This window comes from Acanthochromis polyacanthus, chromosome 4 (genome assembly GCF_021347895.1).
Source record: "Acanthochromis polyacanthus isolate Apoly-LR-REF ecotype Palm Island chromosome 4, KAUST_Apoly_ChrSc, whole genome shotgun sequence".
In the NCBI taxonomy this organism is placed as follows: domain Eukaryota; kingdom Metazoa; phylum Chordata; class Actinopteri; family Pomacentridae; genus Acanthochromis; species Acanthochromis polyacanthus.
This window is the reverse complement of record NC_067116.1, coordinates 17,102,120-17,126,932: the sequence shown is the minus strand read 5'-3', so window position 1 is coordinate 17,126,932 and position 24,813 is coordinate 17,102,120. Positions and strand designations below refer to the sequence as shown.

At 39.2% G+C, this 24,813-nt stretch overlaps 1 pseudogene; it reads left to right on the top strand.

Annotated features, from left to right (window-relative positions):
- The window catches only part of LOC110954377 (contactin-associated protein-like 4), a 163,012-nt pseudogene that overhangs the window by 102,733 nt on the left and 35,466 nt on the right, over positions 1-24,813 (top strand).

The window sequence follows — 24,813 nt, the reverse complement described above, 5'->3', positions numbered from 1 at the left end:
CTTTCATTCAGGTCCCTCCCACACACCTCCTCATCACAGCAGTCAGGTGTGCTGAAGGCCTGTGGTTCTTTTTCCTACCAACAGCCTTGAGAAATTTTTTAGAAAACTTTCGAAAAACAATAAGCTTCTCTCTGCCTGTCTGACAGATGTTCCCCCAGCCACTGTGAGCATGGAGGTCGATGCACTCAGTCATGGAGCACCTTCCACTGCAACTGCTCTTACAGCGGCTACAGAGGAGCCACCTGCCACAGCTGTAAGTGTCCAGCCACATCTGGAGGTCGAAAATGTCTGAAGCCTAGAATGTACAAGGGAGAAATTAAGATGAAGTTACGCTATTCATTCTGGCTTTGTATTTTGATCATTGTGAAGGAGGCGGTGGGTTTTTTTCCCTCCAAGTAAAGCCTTGTAATTATACATAATTGGCATTGAGAAACACTCTGCGTTAGATTCTATGAATTTAAAGTTGCAACAGTTGATTTTTCTGGGCTTTTGTCACAACAAACTCTGAACACAATATGAACAATTTATTATCAACTTGGTAATGGCAATGTGGTAGCAAAGAGTTGTCTATTTACATATTTAACAGACACCTGACAGCACTATAAATCATGTAGAGTTTGTTTCGTACTTCTGGACCTATTTAGTCTGCTTCGGTGCTTCACCACTAGCTAGTCTCAACTTCTGCCAGTATGTTGATTGGTGTGTGCCAAGGAGGTACCCTGTAGTGGGTTTTGCAGTTTATGCTGAAAACAGAAGTTTGCTGTGACTCCAAATACAAAAAAAGAGAATCACAAGACTGAACCAAAGCTGTCTGGTTCTACAATCAAAACAGTCAGCTGAAAGATATTAAAACAGTTTGCAAAGCAGAAGGGAATTTCAGTCCTTATGTTTCATAGACTGTTAACCCACTGTTAGAAACCCATGTAAACTGTGAACAGTGCAGCTTCAAATTTGATAAGGCAAGAACATTTTCATCAATAGCTATTCACATTTAGAAAAGAATAATATAAATGATAGCAATGTCCGGTTTATTGTCTGATTTAATATTTGACTATTTTGCATTGATAGTTTGTTGTAAGTCTTTTTTTTCTTTTTTTTTTAATCTTTCCTAATGGTATGACTTGTGTTGCATGCTGAAAGAAAAAGGTCAGGGATTGATTCAAAGTCTGGAGTTTCAAATGTTCATATTGTGGCTTAGAATTCATGATGGTAATCTTTCTTAATACATTTAAAGCTGCTATATGCAACATTCACAACCAGTGGATCACTAGAGCACCGGCATCTCACCGGCCTTTACTTTCATTTACAATCAGAAAGACTGTGTACAGAAGATTCAACAGAAAAAAATCCAGGCACAACCATTTGCCCATATTAGCTTTGTAAAGTTCACTGAATGTTAAAGGAGTTGTGATCTTCACTTCACCTGTCCATCTAGATCTCTTTGACCCAGGCTTTTCCTGCACACTGATGCACTCTGTGTGTTCCATGTGTCTATGTGTGTTTAGAAACTCACATGCACTGACATGCACATGTGGCTAGACTGGCTGCCAAAACAAGAAAGCTCACATTACAGCATACATGTATTCAGTGTGACTACTTCACTATATGTCTACACAGCAGACAGTTGTTTGCTGCTACATTAGTATTTCACATGTTTCACTTTTAACAACTATTTATATAATCAGTTATCTTAAACCAATTCAGTACATCAAAATGTGAAACCAAACACCTGTGCATACTCCAATACATATTTCCTATTCTACCTTTCACATTTCAAACGTGACAGCAGATTTGTGGAATGTGGACATGCTAGAAAAATCTGACTTGCGCTGCTCTCTGTGTGAAAATAATGTTAAAATTCCAAATTTTTTTACTTGCTTTAATAGCACAGAAGCCACATGTCCCCCAACAATTAATTTAATTGTGTCTGTTTTCTATTGTGGCATTGTTTCAGAACTTTAATTAGCCGTGTTCAATCGGGAATACACCAAACAGATTGGGGGTACTTCATTATGCTGACTAAATTAGACTGTCATTTACTTTGGAAGTCTTTAAAGGTCAGGTTTTTTTGTTTTCTGACGTCAATAGATGACCCACTGTCTGTCATCTTTTTCTTTCATTTGTTTGTTTACAATACATATGGTAAATATATTGTCAAACTGTATATATGTGTTTGTGTTTGCAGTCTTTACAGGTTGTTTTTCCACTCAAGTCCCGCTGCACATGATAAACTAAAGATCCATGTAGAAATCAAACGCACATCACTCAAACTGCTGCAGCTTATCACAGAGGAAAGAAGCACTTGTTAAACAGAAATACCTTCTCTTGATGAGGACAATTTTCTCTTCCTTTAAGAATATTCATAATGCATGAAAAAAATACTGAATACATTTCTTTTGAAAAACTAATTTAAAAAAGACACAAGATGAAAATGCAATTAAACGTGTTAGTACCTCATAATGTAAAATACACAAAAACAATGATCAAAGCAACTCTCAGTAGTAAACTTGTATATTTTTCCCCAAACAAATAAAGTACTTTACAATTACATTAAATGTGCTTTCAGTACAAAACGGGCTTTAAGAAATAAAACGGGTATTTTCTGAAAGGTATACATTACCTGCAGGCCTGAGGAGACTTGTAGATAAGTCTGCCCCAAATTTGATGTGCTGCTTCTTAACAAAAATAGTCTGGTTGGTAATGCATAATGCAGAAACAAAGTGTCACTTTATCCACCGAGGGAAAGCTGAAGAAAGAACAAAGGGATGGCATCCTGCTGGAGATGAAAGTCACAATTTTTCTCCCACTTCTCACTTCAAAGAGCACGCATCAAGCACAGCGTCGGTACCCGGCTGTGAACTCCGTCTTTTCTCTGCCTCCTTAATATTTAGATTGCCAAAATATGAGATTTCCAGGTACTAAAAATAATAAGGTCTTTCTTTTTTAATAAAGACAATGGGAGGGATTTCTAGATTGTACATAAGGTGTGCTGTTTGATGACCAATATTGCTTAAGGACATTATGGTGAGGTTGCATTGAGCTTTAGGTTTTTAATTGATGTTTCACATTAGTTGTATGGTTAAAGCTGCAGTAGGCAAAAATCAGGAAATAATAAAAAATTTGTATTTGTACAGTATATATATATATGAAAGCGAAAAGTGAACATTTCATTTTTGACTTTACGCAAGATTTAAACTCCATTACACCAAATGAAGTTTCTCCATCCAACCCATTGTTCCATCCATCCTGTTCCCCATTCAGTTTGTTGTCATTTATACCGTCTCATTTGTGATTGACTGAAATCTCCTGTCACAGGCTAGATCATCTGACATCTGAAATAGGAGATGCAGAAGTCTAGTTTCTTCTCAGACCACTTGAATTACAATGTGCTAAAATATTAGTGTGCAATTTTTGCCTTTTTATAGCAAAATAATACTGCATACCTCAGTTTGAACTTGTATGGTAGCATCTAGTCAAACATCTAGCCTTAACCTGTTTAAACTTTGGCAGTTTCTGGGCGTTTCTTGCTGCTGTCTCATTTTTATTCACTATGGGCTCATTTTTCACTTCAAAATAAAATCCTGCAACTGTATGGAAACGGCACAACCATGACTAGAAGTAGAGAGAACTCCCAGAATGCAGTGCGGTTAGCTGCATGTCCATAAAACGAGATTAAATTTATTAGAGTATTTATTTGACTTACTTTACATACTAATTTATCAACTTTACATCCTATAGGTAGTATCCTATTTTTGATAACTATTTTTGTTCTTAATATGTTTCCTTACTTCTGTCTGTTCTGTTTAAACACAAACCTGAATTTTTCCCAGTTGTGTCACTAGTGGCTTCAATGCTGCACAGAGGAGGGCAGAAGTTTTAGTTGTTTTGTTTTTTTAATCTATTCCAAACTGTTTATTTTCAAATAAAATGAGACAAACAGAATATAGTGATTTTTGATGAAATATCACAATTTTAAGGTAAGATTTGATTAAGTTTACAGACAGAGCAGGAGTAGTTCAAGGTCTGTCAAAAGCTAAAAATCCAGATATTCTTTCTGTTTTTACAGCATTTGTCTTGGATTAATTTGCCTTTTTAACCTGCCACTGGGGTTTCACATTCAGAGGATAACTGACACCTTAGAGCACAGTTTGATCAATACACGTTTGTTAAAATGTTCATTCCAAAGAACTAGAGACGGTCAAAGTACAACAGAGAGTTGTAAAGCTATTTTTAAGTGGGTTACTCTTCTAGTAATTCCCTTTCTTCCCTGAATTAGTTGTGCTATGATGAATATGTATATATATTTTAAAATCTAATAAGGTCTAAATATTGTTATATAGGTCAGACCATTTGAAGTAGAATAAAAGACCTGTTATTCTTAGAACAAACTGCAAATTTATTCCACTGCATCCCCTGTGTTATTGGAAACGATGACGGAGAGATGACAACAAGGGCAGGAAAGACATAGAAGGAGCTGGAAGAAAGAGAAAAGTAAAGAAGTCAGGATTGGAGTTAAGAGGGAGATGGAAAGCAAGTGAGAAAAGGACTGGTGAGTCCTGAGGCGGACTGTTCTTTCCACATAAATGGATTTAAACTTAGAGACTGCCTACAGTGTTTTAGGTGAGTCAAATTAGAAATTAAAGAGATGGTGCCTTTGATTACACTGTCAAGCATTGATTGAATCTTTCTACGCTCTGGTGGTGTGATCCGCTTTGAGCTGGATCAGAGCCAATTCAGGTTTACACACACACACACACACACACACACACACACACACACACACACACACACACACACACACACTGACTGCTCACCTCTGTGTTTGATTGTTATATTTGGGTCAGAACCTTTCTTGAGCTGTATCAAGGCAGTGTCTTGGGGAAAACCAAGAAGCAGAATAAAAGTGTGTACAATGTGGAAAACTTTCTTCTGCTGCTCAGAGATGGACTCCCGCAACTCTCCAGAGTGTGTGTTCATTTGTGGAGGTGTGTGCATTGTACAGAACAAACATTATATAACAGGAGGGCTTTATATAATTTGTTTTCACCTATTTTTGTTCCACACAACAGTTTTTTAATGTTACATAACCGTTTTAGTTGATTGATGCAGTTTATAACCTGTTCATCTTGCCAATGTTCACGGTTCTTTTTTTTATTTACATGATATTTCTTCTATATTTATTTCAAATACAGCACTAATGCAGTTCTTAAAGCTGTGGAATAGTTCATCCTTGAGGCAAATGCAATATACATTTCAGTGCTTATCAAATCCTAGCTCTAATTCTCTGTGTACATGCTGTTTGACTAAGATATGGAACCAAATAACTGTATTCTAAAAAAAAAAACAAAATCTGTGTTTTTGGCAGACTGGAGTGGTGAGGAAATCATAGTAACAATTTTGTGAGCTAAAATTTGGATAACATGATTGTTTTGTATATTGCGATGCACAAGGGGAATGTTCATAAATTGCATTTAAGTGCTTTGTTTAGTGGAAGAGTGGGCATCACGACCTTGCGTCATATCAGACAGTAACTGTAATCTAATAGTACTATACTTTGTTCTTTCTCAAGTCCTAAGACTATATTTCTTTAATGCATTATGTAGCTGTTTTTGTGCATGGTAAAGGTCTGCAATCTTAAACAGCTCAAAGTCCATGCCAAAGGGATTTAGAAACTATTGTTCTCTACCTTCTTGAAATACCTAATTTTAATCACAGTTTTTTTCTTCCATTACTTTTCTACATCAGTGCATTTCCATAACATCTGCAACTAGTTTGCATGCTGTCAAACAAAAAAATTGCAGAATCGTCACAATCTACCAATGTTTTGTCAGTAGAGCAGCCTCTCAAGTTCCATCCCTGTACTCAGAGATCTGGGCTTTCAGTTTGTAGCTAATGTTACCGGGCTTTCATCGGGCCACTTGACCAATCACAGCAAACTGGACTTTCTAGTCGGAGGGCCTTAAAGAGACAGGAGCAAAAAACAGAGCATAGGAAGAGGTGTTGGAATAATGTACACTATGAGGAAAACATGTTTTTTTTAAAAAATATTAAAACATGTAAAGATAATGAAGTAGACCCCAAAAGCAACAACTGTGAGCCTGTAAATGTGCATAATATGGGCTCTTTAAGAAGGTGCCAGGTGAATGGCATGTATGCAAAGGACAGCACCTTTTATACCGAGTTTGTATTAGCACATAATGTCGCAACAGCAGATAGAGAAGGGAAAATAAATGTTTTATTCATTTTGACAAAGCAGTTAATACAACTGACAGTGTGTTCTCTTTATGTGGATAGGAATCCATGCAGCATCACACCATTTTCAGAATGTTTATTTTTTTTACAGATTAGTATCATTTAATTGCCAATTTTAGAAAGAAGGAAACTGGTTACATCATGAAAATTGAATTTGACCATATCACTGCTGTTTTTTTATGATGTTAAGCCTCAACTGGTAGCGCTCTTTGCCAGGATGCATGTCACTAATGTAGATAGTCGGGATTTCTGAAAACCAATAAGCATGTATGCAGTATTTTTTGCTCATATTTTATCAGTTATTCAACGCTTTCTAATACTTGACATGTTGTGATTGTGTTTTCCTCCTCAGCAACGTATGAACAGTCATGTGAGGTGTATAAACACAAAGGCAACACATCAGGACATTATTACATCGACGTGGACGGCAGCGGACCAATCAAACCACAGCTCATTTATTGTAACATGACAGGTAAGGTACTCACAGATACATATATTCATTTTATTTCATGCACATTATCAGATTGTTGTTTGGTGGCTTCTCACTACTATTTGCACACTGCCTCTCTGCCTCTCCACCAGAGGACAGGACGTGGATGGTGATCCAGCACAACAACACAGAGCTGACCAGAGTTCAGTCCTCTCCGGAGAGAAACCAACACTTTGCCCACTTTGACTACTCGTCTGAAGAGGAACAGTTAGCCACCATCATCGGTCAGTCGGAGCACTGTGAGCAGGAGCTGTCCTACCACTGCAGGAAGTCCCGCCTCCTCAATACACTGGGTAAGGACTAGAGAAGAAAAGCTTTTAGATATTTTGCATTGAATATAAATTACTGACATTTTGGAGAAACCTGACATAAGTTATTTTGAAGCACTCTGAGTGTGTTTGTGTGGCTAAAAGGGAAATGACAGCAGGTAAGTTCTGTGCAAAGCAAACGACTGTGCATCTGAGGGATCTATATTTGGTGTGAACTGCTGATTTTAGTTCATTTAGAAACCAATCAAAACGTCAGCTACATTTCTACTGTGCATCTTCTGCTCATTTTGCTGCCTCTAAACATTTTTCTGCGCCAGAGCTTAATCTCTTGAATAAATCAGCAGCTGCTTCTGTTTCAGGTCAAAAATGAGGCATTAAAGACACAACAAGCAGAACATGTTTACAGGAGGAAACGGCTCACTGGAGGCACCTACGAGCTGAATTTTGCCGCAAGCTACTAGAAGAGCCTAACCTTTAACAGTGCTTATGTATTCTTATCAAACAAAGTAGCCCATGTTGTTTGAACCTATGAACCACCACTGTGGACACTACAAAGCCGGCACTTATCAGGATGCTTGTGATGGAGAGAAGTCTTTAGAGAGCAGCTGCTCCTTATCTGTCTGGTTTTATCCGGGAAACAGTGATACATGGTCAAGGCTGGGCAGTGAAAGGTGTTGGGTTTTACTGAAATTCAAAAGAATTGAATCTTGTTTGACAGACAGGGAGAAGTTGCACGAAATAGAAATGGGGAAGGAACAAACTCCCTGCTTCACATTTGACATGCATGTCAGGTGTGAACAGATGCGTCTACAGAACCTGCTAGATGAGGTGATGCAGTAATTCAGCTGTCCGGATATTTTTAGGACTCATTGTCTCACCTCTGTTTTAACATTAATGTGAAATTCATCTCTATTTTGCAATAGATCTGTTATTATGCTGAGAGGGAAAAAGACTGGTGACCTGTCCAGGGTGAGCCCTGCCTTCAAGTCAGCTGGGATAGAGTCCAGCCCCCCTTCGACCCCAATGAGGATTAAGTGGTGTATAGATAAAGGATGGATGGAAAAAAATACTGGTTAACGATGTGTGTGTTTGTGTGTGTTTCAGAGGGTTCTCCATTCAGCTGGTGGGTTGGAGGTCCGGGTTCAGGTCAGGTCCACACGTACTGGGGGGGCGCTCTGCCTGGCAGCCGGCAGTGTGCCTGTGGTCTGGAGGACAGCTGTCTGGATCCAAGTCACTACTGCAACTGCGACGCCGACTATGACCAATGGTACCATAACCTGTTATCTGACTGCGTCTTCAGAATTCACTGATTAAATGCCGTTTCAAAGGAGGAAACATGAATCAATCCAGTATCATTTAAACACTCTGTAAGTTCTGCATTACAATGTAAGGTTTGGCAGAATGTGAGAGATGCTTAATGTATAAAGAAACAATAATCCATTACAAGGAGTCCTGATATGCTGCATAAAAATAAAGAATGCAGTTGAGGTGAAACTATGCCAACAAGCAGTTATTTTTATATCCGGATACCTCAGAATGCAGTATCACGTCTGATAGTCACACATTGTTTACATGGTACATTAAACAACTTACTGAGGATGGGGAAGGTGGCATCTTATAGCTATGAGCAAAAAACTAAACATCTGCCAGTCAGTCAGAATTTTCCATGTAATTACAAATTATGAGATACCAGAATACAAAACAATGGCCATTAAGATGGAGTTTTCTTAGTCAGTGAAGGTGGTCGTCTCCAGGTTTCCCTCACCAATGACTTCACTTGTAATGTAGCATGGACAACAAGCGTTAGAGTTTAACATACATTATAAACATTTGCAAGTAATTTGTGCTGGTGTGTCACAGAAGCATTTACATTACACATTCAATGCCTTTTTAGCAGTGCAACTCCAGAGACGGCAACAGCGGAATACTGGCCTGTCAATTATTTTAGGCCTTAAAACGTGCAGATTTTGTAATCCCCTAAGTGCTTTTGTTTTTCTGCCTTCAAATGCTCATTTTATGCACAACAAATCATGTTTACAATGATTGGGATTCAAATGAAGGTAGCCATGTTGTTTTCAACAAAAATACTTCAACTGCATTTGCATTAAAGTAAATAATTACAATTTAGTTTTAACTTTTTTTCAATATGGTCAGTGAATGTGTTTCAGTGATGTAGTATTTTGAGCAATTGGAATTGTTGATTAGAAAAGGTTGACATAATTCACAAATAAGTTAGAATCTTGCCAACACCAAATAACATGAAAGAATGACTTCAACTTGCCTAAATGAAAACAATTCCTAAATCCTTACTGGTCTAAGTAGTTACCCTTTGTCTTGTTTATGAGGGTGCTTTGAAAAATGTCCAGCTTGACCCTGAAACAAAGGGTGTAACTCCAGCTATGAGGTATAACTGTGCACAGTAAGGCCTTATATCACTAAAACAGAGCTGTCATTTCAAAACAGCATCAATTAAACATGACGTGTGGTGCAGCTGCATCATCTGTCCAGTGTTTTGTTACGGCCTGGCAGATGCGCGTACCTCTGTTGATGACAGCGTTCAGCATATATTTATGTTTAATTCAGTTCACGACATGCATAATGCGATGAATTTATGCAAGGCACACATTTTTTTTTATTTAACAAGCATGTGCTAGAAAATATAAAAGAGGTGTGATGCACACTGAAGAGTGCTTTACAAATACAGACAAGGGACATATAGTATGAATGAGCGATATTGGCACACATGTCAGTCCTGCACCTGACAGAGTTTGTGTATTCTAACTGTGTGTTACACCTCTGCTACACATCACAGATGTCATAAAGACCTCAAAGGACCCATCAGTGATACACCTTAGGATCCTCACTCACAGCTCCTCCATCCTCATGTCTCCTCAAAATACATTTTAGCAATTAAAACGTCCTTCAGGATGGCACACAATTCGATTTCCAGGAGGACGGAGCAGACGAGGAGACTCAAAATAGGGACATGAGATGATCCCCTAATTATATTTCCAGTTTCTTCTACTCTTTTCATTAGGGTCAAGCATATTGTAGCCTGTACCGCCACCTTCTGATGATGCTACATGCGGTAGTTTATTCACTCCAAAGCAGACTAAGAAGAATTTGTCTTTTTGTGGTGTTTTTTTTGTTTGTTTTTGCAGCATTTCAAAAGTGTCTTTCATATCTGGTTGACAATTATATGGAAAACACAGCTCATGATGTGCTGCATCTTTGCAATGTTTCATATCTGGACAAATGTAAGACTCACAAGATAAGAATGTGTAAGTTAAATTGTGAAAAATCTATCTATTGCCTCTGAGATTCTTCAATGAAATGATTCAGTGATTGGGTTGTTTACCGTCACATCCTGCCGCTCCGAACTAGAAGGAGCTATGAGACGTGGGACAAATCCCAAGATATTCAAACCCCCTTCTCTGTTTTATCCAATCTTGTATTTAAATCCTTTTATCCGTCCTGTAAGCAATTTAGTATTTAGGTCACCTTCCCCAATCCTGTGACCAATTCTGCAGCAGGACCCATTTTCCCATATTGTAACAAGTCTTGCTACAGTCTTCACAGGCAAAGGTCCTTCTTTCTATTATCTCTCAGCCTAAATCTGTGCAGATCCAACTCTATTTTTGTAGACTTTCTCCTGCCGTCAATATCTCATCAGATCCACTGCTGCTGTGTTTGCCCACAGTCCTAGATTTTTTTTTACTACATTTTGCAGCAAAAAAAATAAACTGCTGGAACATGAAACACCACAGAGCTTTCTCTCTCTCTGTGTGCGCGCCAATGGATCGCTCAACCTATGTTTGTTCAAAAAACACTTCCACAAAACCTTGTTTCAGACATGTTGGGTCAGCAGAAATGACTTCTTCCATGTGCACATCTGGCAATGAGCCTCTGAGAGCAAATGCACTTAACAAAAATATAAACGCAACACTTTTGTTTTTGCTCCCATGTTTTATGAGATGAACTCAAAGATCTAAAACTTTTTCCACATACACAATATCACCATTTCTCTCAAATATTGTTCACAAATCTGTCTAAATCTGTGATAGTGAGCACTTCTCCTTTGCTGAGAGAATCCATCCCACCTCACAGGTGTGCCATATCAAGATGCTGATTAGACACCATAATTAGTGCACAGGTGTGCCTTAGACTGCCCACAATAAAAGGACACTCTGAAAGGTGCAGTTTTGTTTTATTGGGCGGTCCACTCCTCTTCAATGGCTGTGCGAAGTTGCTGGATATTGGCGGGAACTGGTACACGCTGTCGTATACGCCGATCCAGAGCATCCCAAACATACTCAGTGGGTGAGTATGCTGGCCATGCAAGAACTGGGACGTTTTCAGCTTCCAAGAATTGTGTACAGATCCTTGCAACATGGGGCCGTGCATTATCCTGCTGCAACATGAGGTGATGTTCTTGGATGTATGGCACAACAACGGGCCTCAGGATCTCGTCACAGTATCTCTGTGCATTCAAAATGCCATCAATGAAATGCACCTGTGTTCTTCATCCATGACAGATGCCTGCCCATACCATAACCCCACCGTCACCATGGGTCACTCCATCCACAACATTGACATCAGAAAACCGCTCACACACACGACGCCACACTCGCTGTCTGCCATCTGCCCTGAACAGTGTAAACCGGGATTCATTCGTGAAGAGAACACCTCTCCAACATGCCAGACGCCGATGCCATCCAATGTGAGCATTTGCCCACTCAAGTCGGTTACGACGACGAACTGGAGTCAGGTCGAGACCCCGATGAGGACGACGAGCATGCAGATGAGATTCCCTGAGACGGTTTCTGACAGTTTGTACAGAAATTCTTTGGTTATGCAAACTCATTGTTTCAGCAGCTGTCCAAGTGGCTGGTCTCAGACGATCTTGGAGGTGAACAAGCTGGATGTGGAGGTCCTGGGCTGGTGTGGTTACATGTGGTCTGCGGTTGTGAGGCTGGTTGGATGTACTGCCAAATTCTGTGAAACGCCTTTGGCGACGGCTTATGGTTGAGAAATGAACATTCAATACACCAGCAACAGCTCTGGTTGACATTCCTGCTGTCAGCATGCCAATTACACGCTCCCTCACATCTTGCCACATCCGTGGCATTGTGCTGTGTGATAAAACTACACCTTTCAGAGTGGCCTTTTATTGTGGGCAGTCTAAGGCACACCTGTGCACTAATCATGGAGTCTAATCAGCATCTTGATATGGAACACCTGTGAGGTGGGATGGATTATCTCAGCAAAGGAGAAGTACTCACTATCACAGATTTAGACAGATTTGTGAACAATATTTGAGAGAAATGGTGATATTGTGTATGTGGAAAAAGTTTTAGAGCTTTGAGTTCATCTCATAAAAAATGGGAGCAAAAACATAAGTGTTGCATTTATATTTTTGTTGAGTGTAAGTGCTGCTAATCTAAACAGTCTGCCCCACTTTTTCAGTTTGAGTTCAGGTGGGCGCAAGTTTTCCACTTCTCTGTGTGCCTGATCACTTATCTTTCCCCACCTCCTCCTCCTCCATCACCTTCTTCTTCCTCATGCCTTTCTCCTTACTCTCCTCCTCCTTCTTCCCCTGGTGTTCACTTCCACCTCTTCTTTCCCCTCTCACTCCTGTATTGTTCTCCCTCAGGACTGATGACTCCGGCCTGCTCACCCATAAGGACACCCTCCCAGTCAGGTCTCTGGTGCTGGGTGACATCCAGCGGCCGGGGTCCGAGGCTGCCTATAGGGTGGGACCCCTCCGATGTCATGGAGACGGTGAGTCCATCTCAGTTCATCTCTGCAATTCAGTCAAACGTGGACACTTCTGATTTTTCCTCCATGTGTATTATAGAGTTTTGAGGTTATACATATTGAGGATGTTTTAATTGGATGTTTTCATTCAACCACACAATGACCTGAATTAAAGGAATCCCTGTATGTGCTATCCTTCATGCCATTTAACTTGCTAATGGAAAAACAGGCTGCAGTGAATTACATTAGATAATTAGCAGAACAATGCAGCAGCAGGAAATATGGGGGGGGTGCCAACCCTCTGGTTTAGCTGCCATCCCTCCTCTCAGAGAGACCAAGGTAGAGGGTGTTAGTTTTCAATGTATTAATCTCGTCTGCCTGACTCATTGATCCTTTGCTTGACTGAGGTTTGTTCAAGTTCGAACATATGGCACCGACCCACCTCACTGTGCTGTACATTGATCAGTCCAGGGTGCTGAAGTAGCAGACAGACTTGTAATTGAGCCTTTGTCTCTGTCGCACTCTTCTGTCAGTTTTGTCTTGGATCTATGCTTTTCTTTTAACTATGCATTATAAATATTCAGTTCTATTTGGCGGTGTGGCCTTCATACTCTAAAGAGCTTCATGATCAAAATGACAAGCAGTTGTGGAAAAGCAGGAGGCTCACAGAGGCACATTGCTACCTGTTGTACACCTAGAATGTTACTTTGGCATTTCTGTGATCATTCAGTTGTGCCTGTGCTGTTGAAAATACACCTCAGCAACAAAATCTTTGAAGGAACATGACTACATGTGGTATTTAGTATAGATGGTAGTGTAATGTGAAAGCAGAGTAGTTAATGTAGCTAGTAAGGAAAAAATAGTAAAGCACAGCTGCTACAGTTATAGCATTTGAGATAAAGCACATTAAAACTTTTGTCTGTTTGCCAAAGTAAGGGTTATCAGAATCCTCAGTGTCCATCTCCAGCCAAAGAATTGCCCTAATGTCTAATTAGCTTAATGGTGAATTTATAATCATCATTGTAATATCAAGAATTAGGTTTTTCCTATCTAACAGTCATAATATAAAGTAGACATACTTTATAAAGATCACAAATCTTTACTCCTTGATTTGACTCGTTTTGCTGGTTATTTTCTGAGGTGCAAATATTTAATGGTTGTTATCAGAAATGTTGATGTTTGATCGCTTGTAACCAAGTTTTTGCAGATTCCCAGTCCTTCATATCATGGTAATCCTAAGAACTATAATACTGGACTTTAATTTTTGGATCTTGAAGATGTTTCACATCTCATCCAAGAGACCTAAGAAAGGAATAATTAAAAAAAAACAGAGTCAACTACCATCTAATTAAGCTCTTAGGACACTAAGTAACTTTCCCTGGATATATTAGAATACAGTGGTTTTCTAATGTGTGCAGTGTTCATTGTGTGTCCTTCAATGGCAAAAATCCCTAGGGCTATGTTAACCTTAAAACATGAAAATGTCCATTGCATAAAATTTAAAGGTGCATTTACTCATTACTGCAATACGCAGTTGGAAAAAGACGATTGTATTAGTGAGGAAAGGTAGATAACTGGAGCAAACAGACTTGTATAATTAGAAATTTCACCGTTCTGCTGAAGTCATTCAGCAGTAGTGTGCTTTAGGAGGTGTGCATAATTTAGTTGTGTGTTGGTTGTTGGTGTGGGTGCACAGTGGTTCTCCTATTTGGCCATTTGCCTCCTGTTGAAAAATAACAAATCACATTCTGCCACCAGCTACTATATGACTCCCATTACGCTCTTTAATAACAACCGCTAATGCAAAAATATATAATGAACTAATGTAAGTAATATATTTTACCTTACTTTAATTGCTTCCAACTTTGGCATCCAGTTTAACAAGTAAATAAATAAATGCCTCGCAAGATAAATCAACATAAATGAGATAGCATAGCTGGAGTTATGCCTTTGTTCTTAGCTAATTAGCTGAGCAGTTGGTTCATTTGTTTACTACACAATTTTCATTATACAGCCATCATAATGAGTTTTTTTTTTAATAAGCTTTGTTCCAGAGTGATATATCCGGTGTCTGAAAAAAAGTTTCACATGACTTTATATTAGACAACAAAAAAAGAAAGATATGAAGCGTCTAAGAAGAGAATTTTTTATCTTTCAGAGAACTTCTGGAACGCTGCATTTTTTGACAAGGAGACGTCCTACCTTCACTTCCCCACCTTTCATGGCGAGCTTAACGCAGACATTTCCTTTCTTTTTAAAACCACTTCGTCCTCTGGGGTTTTTCTGGAAAATCTGGGCATCAAGGATTTCATTCGGATTGAACTGAGCTGTAAGTGAGAACTTCAAAATATTCTGCCTCATTTTCATGCATATGTTTTCTTAATTTGTTCTAAATACGCGCTAATGAAGAGGGTTCATGTTCCTTCATTTGGAGTCTTAAACTTGAAGGTGCACAGTCATGCATGTGCAGAGTTTGTCTTAATTTTCAGCCACAGAAGAGGAAAATATGTGTCTGCTCATCTAAAACCTCAATTTAAGATGTTTGCATTCAAGCAAATATGAGTTTCAAAACCAGTCTTGGTCCAGTCTGTAGAAAGTTGAAGCTTCAGCCATAACATAGCATTAGGTCTTTTAAAACAAGCTTGATCATACTATATTTACACCAGAAAAACAGTCTCTGGGGACCAAAAATCTTTTGTGGAAATTAAATACTAAAATTTTGTTCTTCTTCCAGTACTTTCTAAAGATTTCTTGGCTGAAGCTTGTAGGCTTGATCACCACTCATTAGTCAAACACAGATGCCAAGACTGGATAAACTACTTGTACCGCCTCATGCACAGACCAGCTGCTCCAGTATTGATTTGGATGAGGGTCAGATGTTTCTTGTTGTTTATGAACATAACGTGAGTTCTCTAGGCTAATGAGTGAATGAGAGGGAGGGAACAAAGAGAGTTAATAGTTTCACAAAAATAAATAAGCATCAAATACTTAGCAGGTTGTATAGACAGACACTGTGTTTCCTTCTCCTTTTCATTCATTCATTCCATCTGATTTATATATAACTGCACAGTAGCATTTAATTGCTACTCTAGACCCTGGTCCCATGGTTCTTGCAGTCTTTTGGTGGAAAATGATGTGAGGGGATCTTTATTGTTCTGATCTGCCTGTGGCATTGAAGAAAATGGCATTTGGATGTATCAACAAAATCTTTTCTTTGATACAGCAGATCACTGTTTGTTCCCTGTGTTCTACTGACAGTCAGCTTCAGCTTCTTTTATCAATGATTCCCTAATTATATTGTTTTAATTGTTATCGTAACAGCAAAGGTTTGTTAAACTAAGCAAATAGTATTTTACTCCGTCTCTCTTCAAACTACAGTAAATTGGTTTTTTATCTAAATCTTGACTATGAGGGTGTCGGTTTTATTTCTGATTTACACTAGATAAACTGATTATCAGTCTGACTGATTATTAGGTCTATTGCTCAGGAATTTCCACATATCAGTATTGGTACTTTTTAAAAAATGTAATTCCAAATAAATAAACACTATATGCTCTAAAAAGCTGCTGCTTTGGTTCTGATGCAGCCATGTCTATGTTTGTAGTCACTCTCTGGTCTGGAACAATGTCCTGTCCAAACCAGTATCTGACTGGTTACACATCATGAGTAAAACCAGTAATCACTGATTAATGCTAAAGTTTACCAAAGACATTTCAATGAAGTATTGTGTTACAATTTTAAATTATTATTTTGAGTTCTGGCACCAAGATTGATTTTTTTTTTTTAAACAAAAATACTCAAAATATCAGTTTCAGATATTTGGAGTCAAATTTGGCCTCCCAAAAACTCTAATAGATTTACAGTAGTTGGGAATATTAAATTATGTTTTGGCAAAAGGAGCCTCAGGTGGCACAATATTCATGTCGTCATTTTGTAGCACAGTCACATTTTGTCAGGAGAGCTTGCTGTGTTTGCTATTTTGTTGGTTTGTTTAGCATAATCTCAGTTTAACGTCTTCCTTTTCTATGCTTTCTTTCTCACGTACACACACACACACACACACACAGTAGGACAAATAGCAGCCCTCCTCCTTGGGGAAGCCCCGTCATTGTTACAGCAGAGCACGTCTTTTATCTCACTACACCGCTATTACTGCCGTTATTATGACAGCTGGAGTTGAGATGACTCTGTATCATTATTACTGCTGCTAACATGACTGCAGTCGGCCAGTAGCAGTTTGTAAATTAAGTTATGGCTCTGTGGGGGGTTTTTCTGTGTGATTTTTTTTTTTCCTTCTTCTCCAAAATCAAATCTAACCCCTCGGCCCAACAGTGTCCCTCCACAGCAGAGGGATGATTTTGCTCAGACGCTGGTGTCACCGCTCTCCTGACTTCAGCCCTAAATGTGGAACATGGTCATACTGGTGGTGTTGTGATGGATGAAAGGTCCCCATGTGGCCCTCAGCTCACCTCACTTTATTATAGGTTAAGTTTCCAGTCTGTTAGCACTGTGTAAATGATGTGAAGATTAATGACTACAGCATGCTAACCTAGATTAGCCTATTATTAGCACATACTTACAGTGCCTGTCTTAAAGTTAGAGCATGCAGGATCGTGGAAACCAGCAAGAGTAAACTGGGTTTTGAAAGTAACCACAAATATTCCACCTTATCACTTTAGCTTCCACTCCAAAACACATACTCACATTCTGTTTGATTACAGCTGGAGGATGAGTCTATGTGTTAGTGTGGAGATAAGCACAACCAATTAAAAATACCTTCAACACAAGATAAGTACCATTCAATGAAAGGAATCACAAAGCCACACTACAAACAGGTCATGAACATTCACATACACAGTTATATGTGAACGTACCCACATGAAACTGGGGGAGGATGGAGACCACAAGCACTGAAAAATGCACAAATGGATGCAACCATGTGATATTTTTTATAGTACAATGTTTGTAGGTTTAGATGGAACTGTAAAGTATGGATGCACTTTATCTGGCATTCTTGCTGCTAACAGTGACATGCAATGAGTGAAGGGTCAGAATACTTGACTGGATGATTGGACAGGCTTATTACAAGTCTGTGATTGCCACAGATAACTGATATTTTTCTTTTAAATTTCAGAGCACTTGATTTGTTATTGGAAAGAAAACAGATTTACACATACAACTGAAAATGTGTCTGGAATACATCTGCACATTTTGGTTTAGATGGGTTTGAGAGCTCGATGACATACCATGCAGCCTTTAAAAACCTCGCTTCTAAAAACATCAAATGCTTGAATGTTGTTTTTTAGTGTCTATATCAATGCTGTGGAGAAAGTAGCAAAACATTGAAGTTTAAGTGCTGTTACTGCAGAGGTGCTGCAGAGAAGAGTTAACGTCACAGGTAAGAGTCCACAGCTGTGCTATTGTCTCTCTGAGGCTGTGCTCAGGCACAGCGGTGCTTTGAGCCAAACACGAGGTCAGCATGTTGACATCATCACAATGACAATAACAGAAATGATAACAATAAACTTTATTTATGTAGCCATTTTCCTAACAAAGTCATAAAGTGCTTTGCAGCAAAAATGAGAAATGCAGAAAAACAGCAGATAAAAGTAAACAGATGCAGAAAAATGTGAAATGGCAACAATTTAATGATAAAAACCAGCAAATGTTAAATATTCATAAATGTTTTTCTATAAAATAATGTTTTAATAAAGAATCTGAGTGCTTTTACACAGTCTGGGGGATATAACAAAAGCCAAAAGCTGGCTCTCTTTTGCCGCAAACTGAGGAATAACTAGCAGAGTTCCATCAAACCAATGTAGGATAACGCCAAGGCTAATAATATCAGTGATGATTACAATAAGAATTACTGCTTCTGTTTGTTGACATCTCTCAAAACACTCAAGAAGTATAGGGGGAGTGAATCATATCTGCTGTTGAACTGGAGCTGGTGGAGGGGAATGAGGAGGGGTGAGTTATGGATGGGATGGACTTTGGGTGGGTGATGATCCCAGGAGCAGAATTTGAATGATGCAAGGAATAAATATCCTTTTTCATTTTTGACATTGATAATATGGTGTAAGGCCATGATCAGTAGACCAGTATTTTCAAGTCAATACTGAACATAGCAGCAGTCGGTGTAACCTTTATAGCATGTGAGTGATGTGTTCATAGCTCCTTGTGACAGTTAAAATCCAGGCAGCAGAGCAGTGCAGGACGCATACATACAACTTACACAGTGTGATGTTTCACCCCATGTTTTCAGTCTGCCTTTTTATTGCTGACAGTCTAATAAAGGCAAAAAATGTCCCAATAAATGGTAACCACAGTTAGAGTGACTGATGCCAACATAAACCGCTTTATAGTAGTTGGGGCTTGAAAAAAAGTATGACCTTCTATAAATTTGGAAGCTCCGAAGTGGTTCAGTAGTGCATTGCATGAGAAAAACTGATTGAATCATAAATGCTATATTTTTCCATGAAATTACAGACCGATGACAAATTGAAGGAAAAACCGTCATAAAGTGTCTTAGTTTGCAATGGGCTGCCACCAGAACTGCTTCAGTGCTCCATAGCATTGATTCTCTTAAAGTATACCACTAACATCTAACATGGATGTTAAAGTGGATTGAGATCTGATGACTGGAAAGGCCACAATATGTGATTCACATCATTTTCTTTGAAGCATTCAGTGATCCATCATGCCAAATGGATGGGTTCATTGTCATCCCGGAAGAGACCGCTCCCATCAGAACAGACATGTTTCATAACATCATAAATATCTCAGACTAACTTTGTAGTAATTTGCATTTATCCCTACTTCTGTTTGTATAGGTTAACCTAAACCATGTCAACACAAGAAAAGCACTCAGAGAGCTCAGTACTCTGCCAAGGCTGCTCAGTCGTTGTATAATTTACAACGGATGTGTCTGCAGCGGTGGATTTGTAGTAGGATAGCAATGAGGTGATCATCAGCAGGCAGCTGATGTAATGTTCACTTGTTGTCATAGTTACAGTGACACCATAACGCTATCTTGCAATGATACAGAAATCTTTAGCAAATCTGTGGATTCAGACTGTAAGTTGCATCACTGCCAAAATCTAATTAGTTGGTCCTTGTGTCATTTCTGACCTTCCCTGAAATTTCTTCCAAATCCATTTGTCCATTTTTGAGCAATGTTGTGCACAGACAGATGGAAAGACAAACATATGCCGATCATCACATAACTTCGTCGCGTTCCTTGAAGGAGTGAAAATGCCCCTACACCGTACCAAAGCTACCAAACCCCCTCACTGTTGGGGTCAAGGCTTCAAGCTTTTCCTTTAATTTGTCACCCCCCTCTGTGCATAATAAATACAAATTATTTTGAAATTTGTAGTCCAAATACATATTGATTGACAATCAAGAAATGCATCACTGAATGTAAAAATTATCTGTTGATCAAATGTTGCAGAGTTGCTTATTGACAGAGCAGAACTAGACTGAAGAATCTATTGACATGTTGATACCTAACAGCTGCAGGAGTCTACAATGATGCTGAGACTTGGTTTTAGTCGTGTTAGCACACACACACACACACACACACACACACACACACACACACACACACACACACACACACACACACACACACACACACACACACACACACACACACACACACACACACACACACACACAGAGGGAGAGAAAGAGAAACTAACAGATGTGAGTCTGTAGCTGTAGTCTTTCTTTCCTGCCTTGGGCTGGTCTCAAAATCAGCTCAGATCTGTATCCAGCTGTCTGTCCATTCTGCCAACAGATGGATGGGTGGGAGGAAGTCACTTCACACTTGTGCCAACATATGATGATGGAAGAACCCGCCTGACAAATGGGTTTATTGAAAGATATCACTGTCTGAAGCCAGACTGGGAGGGATGCTTTCTTCATTAACAATGTGACAGAAAAAAGACCAGATTAAAAATTAAAATCTAAATCTTCTGCATTTTATAGGACCGAAATAAATACAGTTAGAAAATGAATTTTTTTCTTCCGAGTAAAAACTCTTGTTTTACGTTTGGTTGGAATTTTCTTTAACATTAAAGAAAGGACCTCACAGTCCTCCAACTGCACCCGCATAGTTAACTCTGTAGGAATAGTTGACACAGCAGTTGTCATAGTGTGATGTGTAATTTGGCACTGATTTCCTTAATTATTTTATTTGGACCTCATTGCATGGAAAACATAACATTTTCTCATCAGTTAGTTTTGTAGTCATTGTAACAGGCCAGTTGTGATCCTCAAACTTACATAACCTGGACTAATATACTGAAATATATCCTTGTATTGTATTGTTATATTGTCTAGTACAGGTCCCATAGTGTTGTTTGTCAGTGACTCAATTTTGTTTTGTTATTTGAGTACAGGTTTCTCTTGAGAATGAGCCCCCATGTCTCAGTGAAATTACATGAATAAACAGCAGGAAACCAGTACAGGTTACATGTAGCCAGCACTACAATCGCACAAGCACTGGCTGCATCTGATAGGATGAAAACGTCACTCGGTGTGTCATACGCTTCCTGATTTCAAACTGGACCAACATGGTGGCACATTTGGAAACTGTTCTTTTATATCAGACATAGTTCATCAAAGGATGAAAACAAGAAATAACCCATGTAACTATTAAATCTATCTTCATTTTTAAATCCACAACAGTTTGCTTAAAAGTCTCTTAAGTACAATCACAGCTGCCATGAAGGTGGTAAATGACATTGTTGAACTTGACAAGAAACAACATTGTGCATCACTTTTTACTGACCTGTCAAAAGTGTTTGACAGTGTTGGCCATGATATTTTAAAACTTAGTCTTCTTCATTCAGGACTCTCGGAGCGCACAGTCACTGGGTTTACAAACTATCTCAGTAATAGGACTCAGTGAATTAAATATCGCGATCTGTGCTCTGAATTTGGTACTGTCTACAAGGGGGTGCTGCAGGGTTCTATACTAGGTCCCCTTTTATTCATCATTTATATCAGTGATCTGAATCTGAATGTGTCAGATGCTAATTTACACTTTTATGTTGATGACAGTTATTTGCTGCAGTGGAGCAACTCTTGTTCAAGCTGTTGAATCCCTGCAGAAAGCCTTTGTTGCTGTCCAGCACTCATTACTTCACCTAAAACTTGTTCTCAGTGCAGTCAGAGCTAAGCCGATGTTCTCTTCAAATTGTAGGAAGTGGCCACAAATAATTCCCTCAGTGTCTACACTTATGGGAAATGAAATAAAGGTGGTTGACATGCATAAATACGTGGCTGTCTTGATTGAAGACTACCTCACTTTCAAGCCACATGTGGAGAAACTTTTGAAGTTGAGGCTAAAATTGGGTTTTTATTTTCGAAACAAGTTATTTTTCTTGTGCGAAAAAGCGGCTTGTCCCTGCAACTTTGTTGTCTGTGTTGGATTATGGAGATCTTTTGTATATGAATGCTTCTGTTCAATGCCTTTGAATGGTTGACACTGTTTACCATGCTTCTCTGAAGTTTATTACGAATTGTAAAGTGTCGACACACTACTGTGAGTTAAACTCTTGGGTGGGAGGCCAGCTTCAGCCACCAGATCCGCCAGTGGTATATTTTCATATATAAGGCAATACTTGGACTTAAGGCTGGGCGATATGGCCAAAAAATAAAATCTCGATTTTTTTTATTTTTTATTTTTTATTTTTTTAGTCATCTTGGACGATTACAATTTTAATCGATTTTTGTTGTTTCTTTGCGGTCTGTTTGCTATGGCTAGTGCTAGCCATGCTGCACTCCCGTAGCTGCGGGCACTCTTCCCATTCTTTAGGATGCCTCTGCCGGAGGTCCTGAAAGAGGTTAGTTGTGCTGCTACTCTTCGTTTTCACAGTACTTTTGCAAACCTTGCACATGACTATAGTTTGCTCTGTGTCAGTCTTGTCAAAGCCGAACCACTTCCATATAATCGATGTAACATGAGGCCCTTTTCTCGCGACCAACTCTTCGTCTACCAGTGTTGCCAACTCTGACGTCTGCTGTTGTGTCCGCCGTGACGGGGGTGTGAGTGTTTTGGCGGAAGGAGATGAGAGGCGGAAGCAAACACCACTGCACAAGTCATAAAAGGCAGAAGAAGAATCTGGATTGTTATATATTTAAGCTTTCCTCGATTTTACGATTTGGCAAATTTTCAAATCGTCAGGTTTTAAAAAGGCGAATTAATCGAATTAATTCAATTTATCGCCCAGCTCTACTTGGACTGCTGCCTGCCTACATTTCCGTTCCTTAATTGCACAGAAAAGTGCTGATCTTTACCATCTCCGTTGAGAAGACTATTTGTTGCTCTCAGTTCCATATGCCCATACCGAATGTAGAAAAAACACTTCCCTTTACTCTGCACCTTTTGAATGGAATATGTTGCAGAAAAAACAGAAATTAACCGAGTTAATCTCATTGAGCACTTTTAAATCCAAACTGCAAGTTCTTGAGGCCAACAACATGACACCTCATATCTTGAAGCATAATGCGGTGCTATAAGAATGCATTGCACTAATCCGTTTGGAGGACTCAATTCCATGCATGTACATTCATATTCATAGTGTTCTGCTATTGTCCATAAAATGTAGTTTTCGTTATTTGCACAGTCCTCTGCTGATGTACACATTCAGCCCAATTTTTGACCATAATAGCAGTGGTGCAGTTCCGTAGTAGTGTACATGCAGGAATGCTTAGATGCTGACCTACTGTACATGTATAGAACAGCATCCTTAGAGTAGGTTTAATTGGCATAATAATAAGTACATATTTGTAGCATCTGTTACTGTTCTGTGCATTCGCATGTGAGTATAATCAAGCCTAAACCAGCCTTATGTGGCAGGCTGTGTAACTGTAATTGCAGACTGAAGTGCTCCTGCTGCTTGAATTTTAACAGACACTAAGAGGTATGAACCAGCTTCTACCAGCTGTCCCTTCTGCTCAGCACTGATTCTACTGATCACCTTTAAAGCATTACATGGCCTTGCTCCAATCCAGCCTCGCTTGTTGCTGGATAGGTTTCATTCATTACATTTGAGTGATCTGCTGGATCTGAAACTCATGTTTTCTTTCTTATATTCAGGGAGGAAATTTCTTTGTGCCATCCATCAATAAATATTAATGAAAATAAAACTTAGTTAATATACTACAGCTTTGAGAGTGTCATTATCATTACACACAGTGACATGATGGATTGTTTAAGGTCTATTTCTATTAGTGCAAAGATGAAGGGGCAGTATCTGTGGAAATTAAATGAGGTCTTTACAGGTTTTCACTCATCAGAGGACAAATATTATCAGTTTCAGTGGAGCTTTCATAATCAGTTAGGAACAAGTCAAACTCACTGTGCTGGTGCGACAGTCAGTCTTCCAAACTGCACTGGGCTCTATCTGATGTATCTGTTCTGACCAATTCTTTCCAGCTTCCTCTGAGGTTCTCTTCTCTTTTGATGTGGGAAACGGACCACTGGATGTTCGAGTGCAGACACACCTCCCACTGAATGACAACCGGTGGCACAGCGTGCGAGCTGAGCGGAACGTGAAGGAGGCATCACTACGGGTCGACGATTTCCCTGCTGCCACACAGGAAGCTCCTGCTGACGGACTCATTCATCTGCAGCTCAACAGCCAGTTATTCATAGGTGAGGAGCAGGAGTGTGAAATTGTGTGAAATGTTTCAGTGTGCCCTCAAAATGTTCGGCACATGAGGAAAATGTAAAGGGAGAACACTTCAAGGGTGTTTGCAGTGTTGTGTTTTAGGGTTGAAAGGAGTCCGGGTAAGTTTAAGGTTATTAAGATTAGTCACTTTGTCAAAAGAGTTATGGTGCTTGAACATTAACCTCATTAACAGCTGAGTGCTGGTGATAATTGCTGCCACCTCTTATCTGCCCTTATCTCTCTCTCTCGACACACACTTACAAACAAGCATGCAAATCAAACACCCTCGTCTGAAGACCCACTGATGAAAAGCGATTTAAATTTAAACTCAGCAAACTTTCTCTTAAGTACCAGAATTGCA